Below are 21,527 nucleotides of genomic sequence, written 5' to 3' on the forward strand. Positions count from 1 at the left end.
AGGAGTTAAGTCATAAAATATTTTGAGGGAAGCTACTTAATCCTGGGGTCCTAAATTGTTTCCTTATCTCCCTAGTTTAGCTTTCAAGTTGTGTCTACCATGAATATCAAACCTTTGTACAAGTTTTCTTTCCCAAGCAAGGTGGTACAAATTAAAGTTTTTTTTCTGTAATACTGAACCATGCTGAAGCTTATTTCCACTATCCAGTCTTGAGCCTTCTGACTGGCTCACACATTAGATACATATTTATGAAAAAAGTATAGCATTAAAATGGAGTAGAATGGGACTGGGCTAAAGAGGATGGGTCCATTTGGGGAAATCTCCCGCTCTGGGAGGTATGATCACTGTCCAGAAATACCTGGGCTCCGACAATGGGGGGAAAGTGGACTACCAATCAATTCTGTATCGTGAAGCCGGTAGCTATTTCCAATGTTTCACATTCCTTTAAAATTTCAATATCCCCTTTGGAAGGCTGACCATTGCATTTTAATTTGAGAGTTCTACAAGGCAGTGTAAGACAAGGCAAATTCATATCACATTGCAGTGGGAGGGTCAGCTATGACAGCAGATAATGGCCATATGCAATCCAACCTACCTTCCCGGATTGTGGAACTTGCAAAACCAATTACAGCAGGCTGTGCCATATTACAGAATTCAAAAGCTATAACCAATTGTTATAAAAAGAAAATTGAGCCACATGCTACAGTGGTTTTTTTTCCTTTCCATTAAATCATAACAGAGTATCTCTCGCCTAATGTCCCCTGTGAGACGAGTTGGATGATTTGTGCAGAAATTCTCACTTGACAAGCAGCTGTGAAGGCGAGTTTGCCGGGCTGACAGGCAGAGCAGAGCACCATCCACCCAATAACTCAGGAACAAAAAGCAAATCAATAGACATGATATTGCAAAACACTGCAGCAGGATAAACACAGCTCTCACATCTATTTGATTTTCCTCCCTCATCTGTCAACACAATGGAGAAGTCGCGCTTGCTAATTGTCTTCCATTGGCAGACTCCACCGACTTTGACTGGAGCTGCGACACTTGGATGTCACAGTCTTTGCTGCTTGCGGTCGCCAGGCTGGCAGCCTTGGAAGCGGCCTCCATTTTGGGCTGTGCCGCTCGGCTTCTCTGTCTGGATGAGGCACACTCTCCATTATACAGTTCTTCTCATCATTAGCGTCGACTGAAGAATCTGTGCCATGTTCTCTGTATCCAAAATATTTGAGAGAGGCAAAGAATCCCAGGAAGTCAATGAAAATGCGCTTCCATTGCCAGCTAGCATTTACAACTGCCAGACTTCCTTGCATTCAAATTAGATTACCCAGCAGAGAAAGGACAGAAAGGGGCTGGTTTCAAACTAAGCTTTCTTTTGTGACTAGACATCTATGTTTAAAAAGAGGCCGCCTTGTTCCCTTCGCAAGGGTCAAGCATCTATCAGTGCCCTTGCTCATGCCCCGCAAGATCACAACATCATGAGCAAACTTGAATTTCCCCAAGAACAGCGAGTCCCTTCTCCACACCCCAGCACAGGGCTCTGTTGCCAGTTAGGGGCTAACAGATACTTGCTATTTTGACCAAAAGGTGCTAGAAATATTACACTGAATAGAGGAATACTGGGACCGCTATTTTCTAGGGAGAAGGCAAGACTGTTGAAGCCTGCTCTTTCTACCATCCTCAAGAGCACCCACACACCGTGCACACTTGTCCAGTCTGTGGTCACGGTTGTCCGAGCTGTCTTTGTAAGATCCCGGGGAGCTGAAATTCCAAGAACTTTGACAAATAATTCAGGTGTCGCAGTCCCAACAGGTGAACCACATATGGGCAACTCTAGCAACTTTAGTAAACAGAATGCCTGAACTCCCTTCTTCTACTCTTCATAAACCTTCTCACCAACTGCTGGGGCAGGCTAGGGCACTTGGGCTCATACATATGCCCATTCTCATTCCTGCCAGCACAAAATGACTCAGTTAGCTGCACTGAATGAATTGGTGCCATGAAACAAGCTGTGCCTTCCAAGCCATTCCACGCCTTTGCCTCATAGCCTCGATCTCTCTCCTACTTTTTCCTACATGTGAAAGCTCACACATTGCCTCTTTATTATGGACACTTTCAAACACACAAGTAGACACATCATTAACCTCCAGATACTCAAACTCAGCTTCAACAGCTATCAATTCTTGGCCAATTTACTCCACACATGTTCCCTCTATTAGAGTGACGTTGTTCTGAAGCACTTCGCATATATCATTTGTGTTTCAGTCCATATCTAAGAAGAAATTAAGGCCTGTCTCCAAGAAATTGTCTGAGGCCTCCAAAAAGTTTTGGAGGCGCCCTGCTTTTTGCACACTTGTCCAGTCTGTGGTCACCATTGTCCAAGTGTCCATGATATTATGTTTGCTTCTAACTAGAACACAACTGGTACATCTAGATGTTTTCAGACTGTCTCCCTGGCTCAGTGCTAGGCAGTAAAACCATGGAAGCCTAAGCACCCCGCATAACAGGTAGATGCTCACTGAGTTGCGTTGCATTGGAAGATGAACGTGCTTACCCTTACTGGGGAAGCCCTGCCACACAGAGGAAAGCAAGTTAACCCCTTTGTTTTCCCTGTTTGGGACCTACAATTAGGGACAAGAGCTTTTTGTTTGTTTGTTTTTGTTTTTGTTTTTGTTTTTTAAGGCTAAAATGAAAAACAAAACAAAACCCCCCAGCCATTCTTTCAGTGTCTGGCCCAAAGTCTGTCCCCAAAAGCGGGGACCCCAGCCCTGCTTCCTTCCCACATTCTGCGGAGGACTCATGTTTTCACACTTCGGATCCAGGCACTGAATTTTCCTGCCAGAAAACACAGCTTTGGGTTATAAAATCACAGCCACTGAAACAACCGCTGCCCATCCCCTTCTACATTTCTCAGCTGCAAAAATCATTGTCCCTTTAGACAGTGTTTGTACACGTTCACTGGTAAGTAGCCGCCCTCTGCTTTCACTTTTGATGGTAAAATAATAGAGAGAAGGAAAAACAGCTTTTCTGAATGTTCGAAGTTTGACACTGCCAGTGTGATCCGTCATTCTAATTTTCCTCATTGTAACTCTCCTTAAGTTTTAATACATGTCAAATGGCTAATCTATAAAATCACTGAGTAAAGAACAATTTCAATACCTCGTATTTAAATAACCATTCTACAGAACAATCAGGAAAGCCCAATGGTGGTTTTTATCTTTGGATTTTTAATAATGTCATATTTAAAATAGAAAAGATTGTCTTCAGACAAGGAAGACCTAAAAAATTAAAATATTTTTAGTTTTAAAAATCACTGACTAAAGTTGGGTGTCTGTAGGACAAGTCGGTAGAGAACCTTGCCACCAAATGGAGGCAATATAACTTTGTGAGGTTCAGCTTTAGTAGCCAATGTGCTACTTTGACTTTGGACTTGACATATGAATTCTCTGGGTCAAGGATTGCCAGATAAATGCCAGTTCAATTTGAATTTCAGGTAAGCAGTGAATGCCTTCTAGGGATAAAAATTTCACAAATATTACACAGGATAAGCCTATTGAAAAAAAAAAAGAAGAAGAAGAAGCTCATCAGTCTTTACCTGAACTCCAAGATGAATTGAAAGGTCCATATGTTTATTTGCTAAATTTTATAAACATGTCAGGGTCTCGTTATCTTCAGAGACACATGGTCACATTCTCCTTTTGTTTTTTCTTTGTCAATTTGTAAATATATTTGCTAATATGAATTTAGATAATCTTTAGGTTCTTAATTTTTAAATTGTCAAAGGATCATTTCTATTTTTCCTATTAATATTACAAAGATGTCTTTGATAGGCCTTTTCAGGTACTCGACACAGCAGAGAAACAGGCAGAAGGAAAAAGGGAAAAGGTTATATTTTCTTTGAGGACATGGAGAGAAAGTGGGGAACAATGAGGAATTCTCTCAGTTGAAACTAAGGGAGGCTGAGGCTTTTAAATTATTTTTAATTTTTTTAAACAATTTTATTGAGAAACAAATAGCAATGAGACAGTTTCAAAAATGATTATTAGTACAGTTTCAATAATTAATATATTGCATATTGTTGTCTTAGTGGTTTTTCATTGTACAAGATGCAGACATGATATCCTGTCCACAAACACTAATAGAACAAATCATTCTATTCATTGAATTTAGAGAAAGTAGCTGTATATCTATCCTATTTTGAATGTACAGATACAAAATGGTCCTTCATTTATATCCCCTTTTTTGTTTAGTTTTGTCAGAGAAGAGTATTCTATTGCCATTTAAATATTGTAGGTACATGAATTTAGCAAAATATCCAAATATAGTCCAGTAATCCATACTAGTGGGTTTTGCATAGGACTGGCAATGTCAGAAGTTGTTGACTTGAGTCTTTTACAGCTCAGAATATTAATATGGATTTACTTTTTATACTTCATTTTTATACTTTTCTGCTGGATGGTTAAGACCAAGATAAAGCAAGACCTATATAACAAGAAATGTAACTTTTGTATCTGACAAGGTCAGTCAGATCCCCTCAGGATTCAGCCTGAAACCCTGTACCGCAGTTTGCAGATCTTTTGTCAGTGTCAGCCATGTGGATGAGTAACAGCCATTGCTTGACCAATTTGATTTCTGTGAAAGCTTGAGAGAATGTTTTCTCTCCATGTGATTCCCCTTAGGCACACTCTACATCATTGATCACTTTCCTCTGTGGCCCATAATCTCCTTGATCAGAAAGTTTGGGACACAACTGAGTTACATGATGTTACAGTACAGGTTCTCCTATGTCCTGGTTCTTCACTGACTTTGAAAGGCTAGGGCCAAAATGTTAGCTGTCCTTGCAGACCTTCTTTTTCTCTAATTTTTGGTCTGCAAACTTAGGTTGTTAATCTTCCAGAAGAAAAGCTTTTTATTATTACCCTACAACATAGACAGTTGAGCTTAACCTCACTATCTATCTGAATATCAAACATCTTAGATATAACATAGAACAAGTATTTTCCATCAAATATTGATATGTCAAACTTTGAGTCCCTACAGAATATGTAGAAAAATTAAAATTAAAAAATATTAAATATTAAAAATATTTTTAAATAGGAATAAAAATTACTTATCTTTACACAGAAATTTAGAATTCTAACCATATGCAGCATAGTAGTAGGACAGTCCTATGACTTTTTTTTCTTGTCTCTTGTTTTCATTTATTACCCTTTTTTTTAGACAAACATTTACTTGAGAGACAGTATGGCAGTAATTGGTATGTCATGACAAGCAGCACCTATTTAGAAGACCAAAATGGCAGGCATTCCAACCATGACCCTCCTATTACACATTGCTATCTTCAGTGCAGTTGCTTAGTTCACAGGTATCAGCATACATAGTTAGTCAGGGTGAGAATCCTACCAATTAACTGTTAGTTTCAAAAACCTGTTGAAGATTCTCAGGATCATTGCCTTACCCTTCTTGTGCATATAAATGTATGGCTTTGCCCCATCAGGTTTCCTAGCTTTTCTACTTGCCCTCTCTTTGTTGTCTAATCCTCAAGTTTTCACTTTCCTTTTAATTGTGCTATATCTTTCTATTTTTATTTCTTCTTCTGAGTTCTTATAGTATAGAGACTATAGTATACAATGTGAGTCTGGTTTATTTCAGTTATGAGTATATCTTCAAGGGGCATCCACTTAAATGTACAGGATTCTAGTTTAGAAGGGGACATTTAGATATACCTGAGGGAGTTGAATGGGGGCCTTCCCTGAGGTGGCGGGAAAGGTCAAAGTAAATTATATCCTGGGCTAAGTTGGAAAAGAAGGGGGAGATGTCTTGGGAAGATGGGCTTTTGTTTTAAGGGTATCGGCCACATTAGATGACCACCATAATGATTTTAGTAATTAATGCTAGGGCCAGGACCTATCAGTATTCAGTCATGTTCTTTATGAATACAAAATAATTTTTAAATAAAAATTTCAGAATAATGAAGTTTATATATTTCAAAACAAATGTTCCCAAATTATTTCAAACCTATGGAATTGAAAACAAAATAAATAATTAAACCCTAACTTGTTTTTTTCTTACAACTATTGTCTCTTAAGTAAATGGAGCCTTAAAAGATTGTTAGCAATCTTCCTGCATTCTCATTTTTCATGGAAAGGAAATACAAGTTCACTAATTATTAGTAGGGTCAGTCAGCAGCATAACATCTGCCTAGCAAGTACAAGGTCCTGAGTTTTATTCCTGGAAAAAGAAAAAAATCAGCAAACATCATAGTTAATAAAGGAATATAGATTCATTGTTAGAGTCTAGAAGACAATATTTGATAAATATTATTCTTTATTTGCTAATTAGACTACTATGCTATTTTCCCTATTTACTAAATCAGCTGTACCTTATAAAAATTAATACATTTTTAAACTACACAAAACTGTGTTGTTTATTTAATAATTTTGAATTTTCAGATATTATATATCATCAAAGCAGCCTATAGTCATAATACTGGCATTAAGTGTAAGTTGTACATACATAAAATGCCCTGAAAATTCAAAAACAAATAGAAAAGTACTTTTAATCCCTGATTTCTATATTTTTCCCATATCTATTATGGATATTCCTTATGATTATCTGTTAGTTAAAATTTATACCCTTAGTATTTGAGCATCTATTAAATTTTAGAACAGTTTTTTTTTCTTTGAAATCGCTATTTCTCACATAGCTAATGGAAACCATATATGACTTCTCTAATTCTAATCAAAAATAAAATATGTTTTTGTTTGTTTAGTATTGTTAAAAAGAATGTTATTGAAATATCCTTGATCTTGTATTCTAAAGATTCAAAATGGAAATCCCAGCCTCATCAGGACAGGTGGCAACTAACAGCGTCTTCCCTGAATTCTTAGTTTTAATGATATTTTAAATTCTGTTGGTACCCCAGGCAGGGAAGGATAAAAAACAAGCACAGTACTGATGGTGTATGAGTTAATGGGAGGATAACTGATAAAATTAAACCTTTGCAACCTGCTGAGCAAACCCAAACTTGCTAAGCTACTAGAACATTAATGAGTGAGAGATCTTAATTAAATTGTTTGTAATTAACTCTCCCAAGAGTAAAAAGTGTAAAAGTATTGCAAACTAAAATACCTGTGGCACTTACACACAGTAGAAAATGTAATTTCAATACAAATGAAATGTATAGATCCATTTAAAATGTTTATGCAAAAATGTGCTTATGCATACATGTATATTAATGCTGTGAAAACCAGTGATTTCTCTTCAAATTCTTCCACATTATGCTTTGAGAATGTAAATATCAATTGTAGTTATTTAATGCAAATGATACGTTCTGTCTTATCAGGGACACCTCTAAGCCCCAAAATGACCAAGGATTTCAATGAAAGTTATAAAATTTTGTATCTAAGTTTAACGAGATTTTGATCATTGTACATTATCAGATACATTTACCCAAATGACCTCGTTAGAAAGAGATCAATGAACAGGGATGTTTAGCGATGAATCGAAGTGATCTCTGGCTTGTCCAGGGGATCAGTGCAGTCATTCAGGCTAGACTGTGCATTCCAGTTCTACAGGCAGCCTGGTGTGACAGGGAGACAGGTAGACCATAACCCACTGAGCCAGCCAAGCTTATAATATCCCTGATTCATGAATGGCTTATGAGTTCAGGCATTTCAAGAGGGGCTGAGATGCAGAAATGCAAAAGACACGGTGGTTGGCTTTAGCACCTTGCAGTCTAGTGGAGTTTTGCCATGGAGAAATGAAAGTTTTGACCAACTGAGTTCAGTTTCTTGAAGCTTATTTTTTTATTTCGGTATTTTTACATGTCCCTGTTGATATTGCATGTCCTTTTTACATGCAAGTTTATAAGTTATGATAAATTCAAATAAGTTGTGTGTGTGTGTGTGTGTGTGTGTGTGTGTGTGTGTGTTATACGGCATAGGAATCTAATGTAAAACTTAGTACCATGTAGCTATGATCCAGTCTACAGACCAGTTCTAACCTGGACCCTGGGGTGAACCTGTGACCTAGAAAGTTGCACAAACCTAATAATGCAGTACAGGCAAAACAAGATCTGGGAGGAATTGGTTAATTGGTGCCCTCCTCCCCGCTTCCCCATTCTCTACCATCTTTGCTAGTATAAAATTCAAATGACCACCATCTGCTCTGTGCGAGGGATCTTTCCTTATAGATGGAATCACTGAACTTATTTTTTTGGTGCTCGAGGGCCAAGGATGACATTGTGGAACCATTTCTCTTCTCCTTATGCCATTATTACTTTCATAACTAAGTTAACTTTCACAGTACCTGTTGCCAGAAGGAATCTGCACGATCTAAGGTAGAACCTCACTATTTTCAGGACCAGCTGACTCTCAAACAGCAAAAGATATTTGGGAAGCAGCCTCATTGCTTTTCTGTCAGATCCATTTCAAAAGAAGAGTGAGTCCCTAACACACTAGATCAGCCATCAAGGAAAGTTTTTCAATTCCATTTTGCTCTTAACAAAGGGACTCAGGTCAAAAATTTCTGACATTGCCAGTCAAGCGGACGACCCAATACTATTATGGGCTACTGGACTCTTTTAGAATATTTTGCTGAGTTTACACACCTATAATACTCAAATAACGGAACTTAACAAAAAAAGAGTATACAGGTGAATGTCCATTTTGTATCTGTGTATTCAAAGTGGTTAGGATAGATATACAGTTACATTCTCTTAATGAATAGAGGGATTTGTTCTAATGGTGTTTGTAAATAGGATATCATGTCCGCATCTTGTACAGCAGTTAACCACTAGGAAGAATGTATGCAATGTGTTAATTATTGAAGCTGTCCTGCCAATTTGATTTGAAACTGTCTCACTGCTATCTGTTTATCAATAAAATTATGGAAAAAATAAATAAATAAATAAATAAACAACAACAAAAATGAAAAGAACTAGTACTGGGGAAAAAAAAAAAAAACAACACAAAGGGAATTCCATGGTAGACTCCCTGGAGCAGAGCCACATTCCATTTTATTTACTTATACTCACTTTAAAGTTTCAAGAAGATATGTTTCTCAGTAAAATTAGCATCTGGGGTGGTTCTTTGGACCATTTCCTCATTCCTAGCTCATCTTCCAAAACTCATCAACAGCCTGTCTCATCACTGATCTCATAATCCTGGACGATTCACCTCTGTGTGGTTTCCAGGCACAAACGCTAAGCTCTTATGTTCTTAGTTTATCTCCCAAAGGCAGACTGTTGCTCCTTCTGAGTAGGTAAACTTTGGCTAAGTTAGTTAATATCCCCACCTCTGAATTCTTCATTTCTGAAACAGATGAAATTACAATCTTGACTCCACTGAGCTCTAAGAGGTTGAATGGCATCATCTGTGAATGGTAGTACCAGTGGCATCCATTGATAGTCCTTATTACCGGTTCATGTGTACCTAAACGTAGTTGTCTGTGTCTTTCTTATCTGTTGACTGGGCTTGGAGGTGCTCAGATACTTCATTAAATAGTTTAAACTTGTCTGTGAGGGTATTTCTGAATGAGATTGAATTGGTAAATTTAGTAAGGCAGATTGTTTTCCTCAAAATAATTGAATCCCACCTAATTTGTTGATGCTGTGAATGAAATATAAGGCTGAGTAAGAAGAGATCTTTCCATGTACCTGACTACTAATTTGAGATATCTGTGTCCTTCTCTCTTCATAATCAAGAATTAAACTGGAATTTATACTCCTGGAGACCTTTGAACTCAGCCTGGACTATTAGCCTCCTTGCATCTGGACTCAGCCTCCATGATCATGTGAGCCAGATGTGCATGCACGTGTGTGTGTGTGTGTGTGTGTGTGTGTGTGTGTGTGTGTAATAAAAGTTCTCTGGGCTCTGTTTACAAGGAACTGTAACTAAAAACAATAGTACAGGTTTCCTCAGACTATTGCATAAGCTCTTTATCATAATTGCTATAAATATATTTTCCAGATGGTTGTCTGACACTTGATCTTATTAATTTTTCTGTTTTTACTTTTTAACTTAAATATTTTTATAGAGTTAACTACATTTTTCAAGACTTCCCGTTAGCATCTGTGGAAACGAACTGTCTAGACTCGGCTGTTTAGCGCATACATATAACACAGTGCAGGTCTAGTACGTCTCTAATGACTTTTCTGATTTAATATACTGACAGAGCTTTTGCCAAAGATCTATTTTCTGACATTGTTTTTCTTTTTACAGATTTTATCAGAATATAAATTTATAAACTGATAATAAATGTGTTTACCTTTAAGAAAAAGAATCAATCAAAGAAATTCTAAGCAAAAAATAAAGCTGGAAAAATCCTAGTATCCATTTTCAAAATACAGTACAAAGCCATAGAAACAAAAGCAGCATGGTACTGTCATAAAGACAGACATATAGACCAAAGGAACAGAGGGACACATAAGATATCTTCATAAATATAGGAATCTGATTCTTTTTTTTTTCTTCTGTATTTAGGACGGGGTCTACAGCGTCTCACTATGTAGATCAGACTCATAGTGATCCTCCTGTTTTCAGCATCCCAAGCACTGGGATTACAGGTGTGTGCCACCACGCCAAGTCTCAATCACCATCTCAGTGTGGCCTGAGGGCAGGGATGGCACAACATGCTGGGGATCAAACCCAGGCCACTGCACTCTGCCTAAGCAGGTGCTTTATTTAGTCCGCTGAGCTATCAGGCTGACCCAGTAATCTGATTCTTGACAAAAGTGCCAAAAACATCTTAGAAAAAAAGACAACTTGTTTAGTAAATGAGACTTGAAAAATCAGATATCCATGTGTAGAAGAATGATACATGATTTCTATTTCTCACCATATATTAAAGTTAATTCAGAATGGATCAAAGTCCTAGGTATAAGACTTCAAACTTTGAAAGTACAAAAAATAAATATAGTAGAAACAGTTCAAGTTACAGGCAAAATCTTCCTGAGTAAGACCCCAGTAACAAAGAAATGTTAGTGAGGATCAACAAAAGGGACTCCATGAAATTAAAAACCTTGTACAATAAAGAAAATTTGCAAAGTGAAGAGATAGCCTACAGAACAGGAGAAATCCTTTATCAGCTACTAATATCTATAATAAAAAAGAACTCAAAGTGCTTAACACAAGAACAATAATCTACTAAATAAATGAACAAGTGAATTGAATAGACAATTTTCAAAAGAAGTACAAATGAATAATAATTATATGAAAAATTGTTCAATATCTTTAGCCATTAGAGAAATGCTAATCTAATATACATTAAGATTCCATTTCACCCAAGTGAAAATGCCTATAAGCAAGAATAGACATGCAGAAATACACACATACATACATACATACATACATACATACATACATACATACATTCTGGAAAAAACACAAGGAAAAAAGACAGGTAAAAACACAGGGGAGTAGTTGGGGAGATAGCTTGACGCTCTAAGCGCCTACCTGGCAGGTGCAAGGATCCACGTTCATTCCCTGGTACCCCACACTGTCCTGGCCCTGGAACTGGGCATAGTGGCACATAACTGTAATCCCAGCACTGGCAAGCCTGAGGCAAGACTACAAGTCTGAACTTGGTAGTAAGACCCTGCATCAAATAAATAAATAAAATCTAAAACTAAAACAAAAAAGCCTATAAAAAATAGTGCTGCTATGTACATTCTTATACATGTTTCTTGTGAATGTACATGCACACTATTGTTAGGTAATTGTGCAGGAGTGAAATTGCTGGTCTATAAAATATGTCCGCTTTTTGTATCTTTATATCAAATTATTTTGGTCATAGGTTTCATTAACAATCATGCACTAGATTAACATCTAAATATGGGAAACTTGAATCACTCTTTCCCTTGAGAACTGGCAAAATTATGTATAATTCATTATAGTTGAATAATACATAATGCCATGATGCCAATTCCTTAACTATTGTCCCTTCCCCTATTGTGAATCCCTACCCATGCTACATCCTTAAGGTAAAGAAATATGTTCAACTAGAAAATTGAATTCACACACCTACACAGTGTCCATCTGGACCGTATACGAAATACAAAGACTAATTTTAGCCATTTGGTTTAAGGTTTGGAGAGAGAGCAGAAAGGAGTGAGACTCTTCTCTTTGTAGAAGCCTCTACCCTGGTTCCTCAGTGGGCTTTTAAGTGTGTGTGTGTGTGTGTGTGTGTGTGTGTGTGTGTGTGTGTGTGCATGTAAGGTGGAAAGAATTTAAGAATAGAATGGACTGCTACCATTGTGGGCGCCATCCCTGCTCCCACTTTACCACACCAGCTGTGTGAGAAACCATTCTAAAATGGAGACCAAAGAGGAAATAGCCTCTATATGCAGAAGAGAGAACCCCAGTCACTCCACACCTCTCTCCTTCCTTTACCCCAAAGTCCATGCGCTGCTTATAATTTTGACCATATCGGGGTCCCTCTCCAGGCAGCGGGCTGGTTGAGCCACCCACGTTTCACACAGTCCACTAACCCCTAGCTCACAGTGTGTTAGCACTTACCCAGAACCCCTCAAACTTAGCATGTTTAAAACTGGGTCCTTTTTTCTCCCCAAACCAAATTGCCTTTCAGATTTTTCAGTTTCGATCAGCTGTAACATCACAATGGAGCAACTCAAATACTTAGAAACCACTTGGAATTCCTCTCTTTGTCCTCATTGGTGAGCAAATACTTTTGATTCATCTTCAATACAATCTATTCATCTGTGAACTGTCTTTCATGCCCACGTGTTACTGTGTCCTACTCCCTCCCAACCAGATCACTATCAAAGTTGCCAGACTACCTCCAGCTCTGTCCACCACCTCATTCAGCTTAATTGTCAGCTTGAGAAAAGTGACTTCCTAACATCACTCATCTTTTTTTCTTTCAAAGCGGATTTATATTTTAGTTTCTAATAGCATTAGTTTGCATCTGATTTCTTTACAGTATTACACATGGTGAGAAAAAAACCTCTAGATTCTACTAATTAGTCATCATGAACCAGCAGTAATATGGCTCATTAAAACTTAAAAATGAAATATTTCCATAGCCATCAATACTAGTAACTTTAAATTTCCATAAAGAAATACAGCAGTTGGTATTCTATGAAAACTATCACAAAGGCCACCGTGAAAGCAACAAAAACTATGATGAGACAGTGGAGATTTGAACTGATAGAGAACAACAATAATTTCTATAATGAAATAATCTCTCCAAACAAGCAAAAAAAAACCCAAAAAACCAAACACGTGAAGCATAATGAAGGATAGAGCTAGGAACTGCAAGGACCTGAGTTTGATTTTGGGTACCATACTGACTGATGACATGTAGAAAAATCAGGACTAGAAAACTTTTGCCTGTTTTAGAATTCAAGTTCACTTTAGGAAACAATTTCTATACAATATTGGAATAAAAGTCCAATTGTGAATTGCAAAAAGTTGAGTGGAAAAGAAATACTTTGTGGGGGCCAGAGAGATAGCTCGGTGGTCTAAGTACCTGCCTGGCAAGCACAAGGCCCCGGGTTTGACCCTCAGTTCTTCATGCTGTGCTGACCCTGTGCCAGGCCAGCCACTGAAACTGAGCATGATGGTATGTGCCTGTAATCCCAGCAATGGGGAGGCTGAGACAGAAGGATCACTATGAGTCAGAGCTGTGTAGCAAGACTCTGTACCAAATAAATAATTAAATAAATCTTTAACGAATAAAAGGAATGCTTTGTGTGAAGCTGTGTGGGAGCATGTAAGGCTGTGTAGACAACGAGCTTCGAATTGTAAATGTAAGCTTGCATTTCCTGCACAGAAGCCCCACAGTGCAGCTTATCACAGCCTGTCTTCACATGCACATGAACTTAGCACTTGGAAAAACCTCTCCTTGCTGAAAGCAGGAAATATACTTTCTGTCTCACCTTGGTCCTGTGCTAACCTGAGTAATCCAGCCACCAACCCGGTGACTCCCAGTCAGTAACAGTGCAGTGCAAAATCTTCCACTTCCAACTTGACTCTTCACCCTTTTGACATTGTGGCCTACGTTCTGCTTTATTATAGCATGTGCACATGTAAGATAAGAAGACTGCTTTTGGAGCCTGCACTGGGAAGAGTTAAACTTCTGGATGCTGGGGCCTGTGGCTGTGTGGGGAAAAAGGGCACATATGGGCTCTGAAGTGGGGATAACCACCGCTGAGGCAACCAAAGACATGGGCTGCTGCTGCTCTCTATTCCAGAGCAATAAACCTGTCAACCTAGAGATAAGGAAGTTCTCCTGAGTGGCATAATTTACTGCCTGGGAAAGTCTTTGAACTGACTTCCAAGGTCCTGCTCAGTTCCTGCCTTGCCTCAGTATCTCCTTCCTTTGTCTGAAAATCAAAGAAATATGGGCTTCCCAGAGTTGTTCTTTGTCTTAGCCTTCAGAGAATCTCTAATTCTGCTAGGGGATTTTGATCTTCCTGGAGCCCTGAAATCATATCAATTGTTTCTTTTACTTAAGCCTCCACTATCCATTTGTCTGGGAGGTTGCAGGCCTGATCATTGCATGATAAACTGTATCTACTCTTTTGTTCTGTCTATTTTGCACAAATCTTTGGTGAATATCTATTACATGCTCTCCATGCTATTATGCACTTTTGTGAAGAAAAACGTAAATATTATATGGTTCTTACCTTCATACAATTATGGTGTAATGTGGGGATTAGATGTCAATTGCTCATTTTCTATTGTGTCTTGTCTTCCAGTGTCACATAGGTGATAAGAAGGTGTGAATCAAATAGGCCTCATTAGTAGGCTTCTCCAGGGAATCTCAGACAGCTTGAGAACCTAAGTTGGTTGGGCAAGATAAAAGTGAGTAGAGGCTAGCACAACAAGTGAAAGAGGCAGAGGAGGCAAACAGAAAACCCAGCCCCCTTGTGCTATACATTTTGTCTAAGCCAACGGTAAGAGAAGTATGCAGCAAAGGATGCAGAATGGTGATGTGGCCTCCACTTTTCCAGAGAGCTTTGCCCTTCCAGCCTATTGAGCCTGTCATTGAGTCTCTTTAGAACAGCAAACAGACCAGAGGAGGGTAGCATGCCGGGCTGCTTTTAAGAGATGCTGAGTAAGCAGGTCTTTTGTAAGATGCTAACTAAGTCCAGATGCATGAAGTGATAGGTTAAGACAATAACTATCTGGAAACTGCAAGCTTCAAGGTGTCATCATGTTCAATTCTTCATTTCTATTTGGGCCTTGTGAGAGTTTCCTAGATAGCATCTGGATAGAAGACAGACAAGATTTTGAGGTCCTTGAGCAGTTTCAACCAGAAAACTGTTAAACAATGCATGCTTCTGAGGATGTTTACACTCACCAACTCTAGCCCTATGAACACAAAAGTCTGAGTTTGAGAAAAGTAACATATTTTTTAATCTTTTTTGTCACCCAAGAGATAAAAGTTATGATAATGTTGCTGCTTTTAAATAACTCCATTTTTTATTCTCTTTCCCTCAAAAGCTGTCTTTGAAACATCAGTTAGAATTTGGGTTGGCCATTGGGATAAGTGGTCCCATACAGTATGATAGAAACTATTTTTTGGTACTATTATTAGGTTGCGAAAGGCCAGGAGGTACTGAAGAAATATTCTAGTGAGAACTGCCTGAATTCCTGAACTTTAAAAGCAATGAGATGCAATAAAATGGGTATGGTATTACTCTTCTAAAATTTGGGGTGTTAGCCATGCAGCAAGAGCAATGGGAAGAGATGTTGGGCCTCTCTGGCCTGGGCATAGGTGTCAAAGGCCCTGTCAGAGCCATCAGGAGTGTTTGGGAAGAGTTGTTCACAAATTGATCCTCTGAGTGGGTCTGAACATGGGCACAGGGTAGATAAAGTTGTTTCCCCATTGGCTTCTGAAGTAATATTGCCATGGTCTCTGACCCTTAGCTCCCTACTGCTATAATGAGGTTATAGTCATGGCAGAAAAGGATGCAGAAAATCTGTGTTTTGTGTCTCTGCCCTATTACTTAAAGGCCACATTCCTTTGCCTGGGTTGCAATAGCCAAGTGCCACAAACTTGGGCTGGGGGTGCAGCTCCGTGACAGAATGCTTAGGTGTGTGAATAAGAGGCCTTTCCATGCCGCTCTTCAGGCCCCATGTCTTGCTGGTCATCCTTGGTTTTCCTTGGCTTGCACAAGCACCCTTCCAATCTCTGGCTTAGTCTTCTCATGGCATCTTTCCCATATGCCCTGTCTATGTCCAATTTTTTCCTGTTTATCAATACACAAGTCAGACTAAATTAGGACCCACTCTAACCACTTCATCACAACATAGCAAAGTATAACTGTAATAAGCTTATTTCCAAATAAGATCACATTCTGTAGCAATAGGCATTAGGATTTCAATGTATGAATTTAGGAGGAGATAATTCCACCTCCAATATGGACTGTGCCTGCTTTTATACTTATGAGGAACTAAAAATGCCAATTATTCCCCTATCATCTTGAGGCCATGTCATGAGAGCTAGACAGTGTAGGTACCTGGGAGGGGCTGCACATTGGGCATCAGTGCCTAACTTTCCTGTGTCTACCCTGATCAGCATGGTGTGCAAGGCGTGAGGTGTGATGTCCCACATGCCAGGTCCTCAGATGTTGGGTCTGCATAAGGATGTGGCTGACTGGGAGCCTCTGTGGCATTTTGCAAGGGGATTTCTTTTTTTGGCTGGTGTTTCTGTGTCATGTAGGATGGAGTGCATTTATGCTACTTTCAGTTCCTACATTAGCAAAGGCTGGTGCACAGTTATAGAGAACTTCATCCCTCCTGATGTGGTACAAGTATCTGTGTGTGGTCAAGTTGCATCAAGTGAAAGCTGTTCCTTGGATACAATGGGATGCATGGGCTAAAAATTCAATCCTAGTTTCCCACTCATCCTGCTCAGGAGAAGTTTGGCAGACCACCATAAAAAGGGAGTAGCCATGTTGTTATCTTATGATGTCCTAAGCAGAGGTCTCAGGGCCCAAGAAACAAAAATATGTGTTGAAATTCATGTCATTATTTCCATCCTCCCCCATCTCATACCCTACGGGTACTTGCTCCATTGAGCACAAGCCCAGATGCCCACAGCAGTAGTGTAACCAAGATGCCCAGGGAAAGATGCTTTGGGAAGCTCTCCCAGAGGGCCAGAGTCAAGCTGAAGAGTCCAGTTTCATGGAAAATGAAGACAGACATTACTTACTCACTTAGCAAGGCCAATGGGGTTATGAGCCAGTGCCCAGAACTGAGAGGTCAGGTTTGTGCTGAAACTCTGAACACACTTCCCTTTCAGCACTTGCACATTGTATGCCTGTGCTCCAAATAGAAGGTCATAGACAAATCAGCCCTAGCGAGGGTGTCTTGGGGTACTGGGCTGAGATTTTACAGAGTGACTCATCAGAATCCTGAGACCTCCCACCTGCCTCCCTGGGGTAAGTAGAAGCTGATGTAGCTGGAAACAAAGCTCATTGTCAATCAGAAATTGTGAAGCATAGTTTGGCAGCTGACATTCTCTGGAGGAGCTATCTCAAAGCCTAAATCAGAGGAATGAAGATAGTCTGCTCGTTGGTGAGAAGGAAATCAGATGCTAGGGCCAGCCTGATAGCTCAGTGGACTGAAATGCCTGCTTAGGCTGAGCGAAGTGGCCAGGTTCGATCCCCAGTGTACCATGCCAGCCCCGCTCTTGGGGTGCGCTGAGATGGTGATTGAGATTGGGAGTGGTGGTGCACATTTGCAATACTAGCACTTGGGAAGCTGAAAAGAGGAGAATCACTACGAGTATGATCTATGTAGTGAGACCCTATGGACCCTGTCCTAAATATAGAAAGAAAAAAAGAAAAGGCAGACTATTCACCTGATGCACTCTTCGTGGATATAAACAGGCACCCTCCCATAGCTGTATCCTACTTCTGTCTTATTTATCCTCCCCCATTCTTGTCCTCGTCTTTATGACTATGATCCCAACTCTATGCAAGAGAACTAAGATTTCAGGTCTAGTAACCAGGTTTCTCAAACTATATTCTGACATCCAATTACATTAATTCTGCCCTTCAGGATGTGGTAAGACATCTATAGCCAGGGTTCCCACCTCTATCTTAAGACCCTGGAAGCAGGATTTCTGGAGGTACAATCCATCTTTAATACTCCAAGTGTGGTCTGAGGACTAACAACTAGCAGCACTTGGAAACCTGTTAGGAATGCAGTCTCTTGTACTACCTCCTGAGCTCATCAAATGCACATCATTTTAGCAAGAGCCTCCCACAAGTCACTTATGATTATCCGTTACTCTAGTCACTAGTCTGACTTTCCAAACCAAGAACTAGCTTTTTGCCCATGTTTTGTTTTTTTAAAATAATTTTATTGAGAAACAATGAGACTGTTTCAAAACCAATTAGTAGGGCAGTTTCAATAATTAATACATTGCATATTGTTGTTTTTGTAGTAGATATTCATAGTACAGGATGCAGGCATGATATCCTGTTGAAACAATATTAGTACAAATCTTTCTTCTCATTGAATTAAGACAAAGTAGTTGTATATCTCTCCTAACGATTTTGTATATACAGATACAAAATGGTTCTTCATTTGTATCCTCTTTTTTGTTTAGTTTTGTCAGAGATGGATATTCTATTGCCATTTAAATATTGTAGGTGCATGAATTCAGCAAAATAATACAATATAGTCCAGTAGTCCATAATAGTAGTGGGTTATCTGTAGGACTGACAATGTCAGAAATTATTGACTTGAGTCTCTTACAGCTCAGCATATTAAGAAGTCCTTCTATTGCCCATGCTTTTGATCCTAGTGGTAAGGCAGTGACTCAGGAGGTACTCTGGGGTAGGATAGATAGCTTAGTTGTCTAAGTGCCTGCCTGGCAAGCTCAATGACTCTGGTTTGATCCCCAATACCACATGCTATGCTGGCCCCAGAACCAGGCTTGGTGGCACACATTTTAATCCCAGCACTGGGGAGGCTGAAAATGGGAGGATCACTATGAGTCCAAGTTGCACAGAGAGATCCTGTACCAAATACATAAATAAAGTTATATTGTTTTTTTAATTTTAAAAATGGTGCTCTGGATCCTGCCCTTGATTCCCATCTTATTTCATCTGGACAAAAATATCAAAAAGACAGCATCATGTTCTATCTCCATCCTGGAGTTACCTCTGGACAGGACATTTTTTCTTTGCAAAGCACAAATCACCATTGGTTAGAGCCTAATAGAACTGTTGAGTAGAACAAGCCCAGCTTCACCTGTTCACATAAAATCTTCTCTGAAACCCAGCTGACATCGTTCCATGCTGCTTCACACTAACTTCTCAAGAAAGCAGGTTTTACATGCACAAAATATTAAATGAAAACTGGTCTAAGGGATATCTTCATGAAGAGAAAATAGGTGGCTTTGGCATCAGGAGCATTAGAAGTCTCCCTGTACTCCCATTCATTAACTTGGGGGCATGAATCATTATATAGAAAAACTAACCTTAAAGTAAAAATTGAGCCTTTTGACTCCTTGTATCTCTGGAAGCAACATAGGTCACCAGCAGCTCTACTGGAGCCATGCAAGGAAGTTCAACCAGGGCTCACACTCTTGCCACGTCTGCTCGAACGGACAGGGTCTGATCCGGAAATATGGGCTGAACATGGGCCACCAGTGTTTCTGTCAGTACTCAAAGGATATCAGTTTCATCAAGTTGGACTAAGTGATCTTCCTTCAATGGATTATCAAGGCCATACACGAGCTCAAGGAAAGAGACCATGCACTCTTGGCACATAAAAAATAAAAACAATTAAAAGATTTCTAAGAAAAAAAAGTAAAAATTGAACTGAAAACCTATCCCACTTTTCCCTGATATTCTTCAAAGACACTTGCCAGCTCCCATCCCCACTGTCCAGTGTTTTTGTAGCTGAACTAACTGCGCCGTGTGCCGTGTTGCACATCACTCAACGCCATTGTAGAGGTATACTGACTCGGTGGTGCGCTCTTGGAGGTGAAAAACGAGGACTTTGAGGATGGCAGGGGAGAAAAGCAGGAGGATCAAGAAGGAGGAAAAGAAGAAGGAGGATCATGAGCATATTTATCTCAGCACAAGGATTTGACCTAGAAAAGAAGACTGGACGCCAAGGGAAGTGGAGCGCTGTGCGGAGAGCGCCTCTCCCTCCTTGCATCTAGCCTGTGCTCACTTCCTCGCAAAATTCCCAACACCAACTAAAGCCAACATTTTCAGTCACGTGAAACTCAGCCTCCTTGGATAGCTCCCCAGACACTGCCCTGAGTCCCTGTTGAACGTGTAGTAGTCACCAACACGACCACAAGATCCCTAGCTATCCTTCTCCAGAGACATGGAATGATGTGAGAGAGGAGCTACCAAAAGTGTAAAGATAAAAGTTACTTTCCGGACCTCCTTGGAAGAGGTCCCAAGCTCATGACTTCATTTTGAAATGGCAGGAAAAACAAAACACATTGAAACAGGGCTCCAGTCACAGCCCAACCTAAACGACGCACAGAGAACTGCTGAAGTGTTCAAAATACTGCCAACTGGCACTTGCATATGCAAATGAGTTGCAAATGTAGGGGTCCAAATTTTGGGGTATGTGTGCCAGGACCGAGGGGACAAAGAGAGCATGGGTCTATTTTCAGACTGCACCTTTCTTAGAAGCTTATTTCTACACTGTCAGCTTCCCCCAAATCACTATCTCACATTCTGAATTTAAAATGTATTTATAATTCCATAGCCAGGCACACATTTTAGACAGATTCTCCCAAATATCCGGAGACAGAATATTGATAGCAAGAGCTACATGTTCGAACCACACCACCACGTTCCTTGATCACATTTTTTAAAAAACAGACGATCAAGGTCTGATCTGCAGATGAAGTACTGATGCTGAAAAGGACAAATGTCAGCAGGAGAGTTAATGAAGACACACACACACACACACACACACACACAAACAAACAAACAAAAACACCCTGTCATATCTTTATTCTTCTCCAAGAAAACCTATTACGGTGTTTCAAAAGTAAAATGTCACCCTCAAATGTCTTTTTCCTCTTGGTTTCACATCCAGGAATCCAGCCAGGGCTAATCCACAAAGCCCCTTCTTGGTCTTCTCACGTCTATGTTACCGCCACTTGCAGTGTGGATTTAGTCCCACTCTGCGGTTGGCTCTGCCCAGGAGAGGGCGGAGCGTGAGCCTTCCTGCTAGATGGATGCTCACCTCGGAGACAGATCCTTCACCTGTGCCGGGACCCCTGTGGATTCTGCTCACCTTACCCTGAACCACCTTTCTTTCCCACAGCTCCTGGATCTTGGCTGTTTATAAAGCGGAGTCTTATAGTTAACCTTCTGACCTGGCGTTTGTGGCTGGTCCTCAGCTGTACAGGTGCCCTCTGACCCTCTGCTCGCTTCGCGTGTCATGCCTCACCAGAGGTTGCCTGGCCTGCTAACCCCTTGGTAACACACTACTCTCCTAAAGCTCTCTTATTCCAAACCCTTGCCTTAGCAAAGTTGCTTCTCGTTTCTCTACCTTTGTTCACTGTGGAAT

At 39.8% G+C, this 21,527-nt stretch overlaps 1 pseudogene; it reads left to right on the forward strand.

Moving 5' to 3' along the window:
• LOC105742161 overlaps nucleotides 1-19,681 on the forward strand; it is a 90,792-nt pseudogene extending 71,111 nt beyond the window's left edge.
• The last annotated feature ends 1,846 nt before the right edge of the window (nucleotides 19,682-21,527 follow it).

The sequence above is a fragment of the Octodon degus genome, unplaced genomic scaffold (genome assembly GCF_000260255.1).
Source record: "Octodon degus isolate 3935 unplaced genomic scaffold, OctDeg1.0 scaffold00003, whole genome shotgun sequence".
Taxonomy (NCBI): domain Eukaryota; kingdom Metazoa; phylum Chordata; class Mammalia; order Rodentia; family Octodontidae; genus Octodon; species Octodon degus.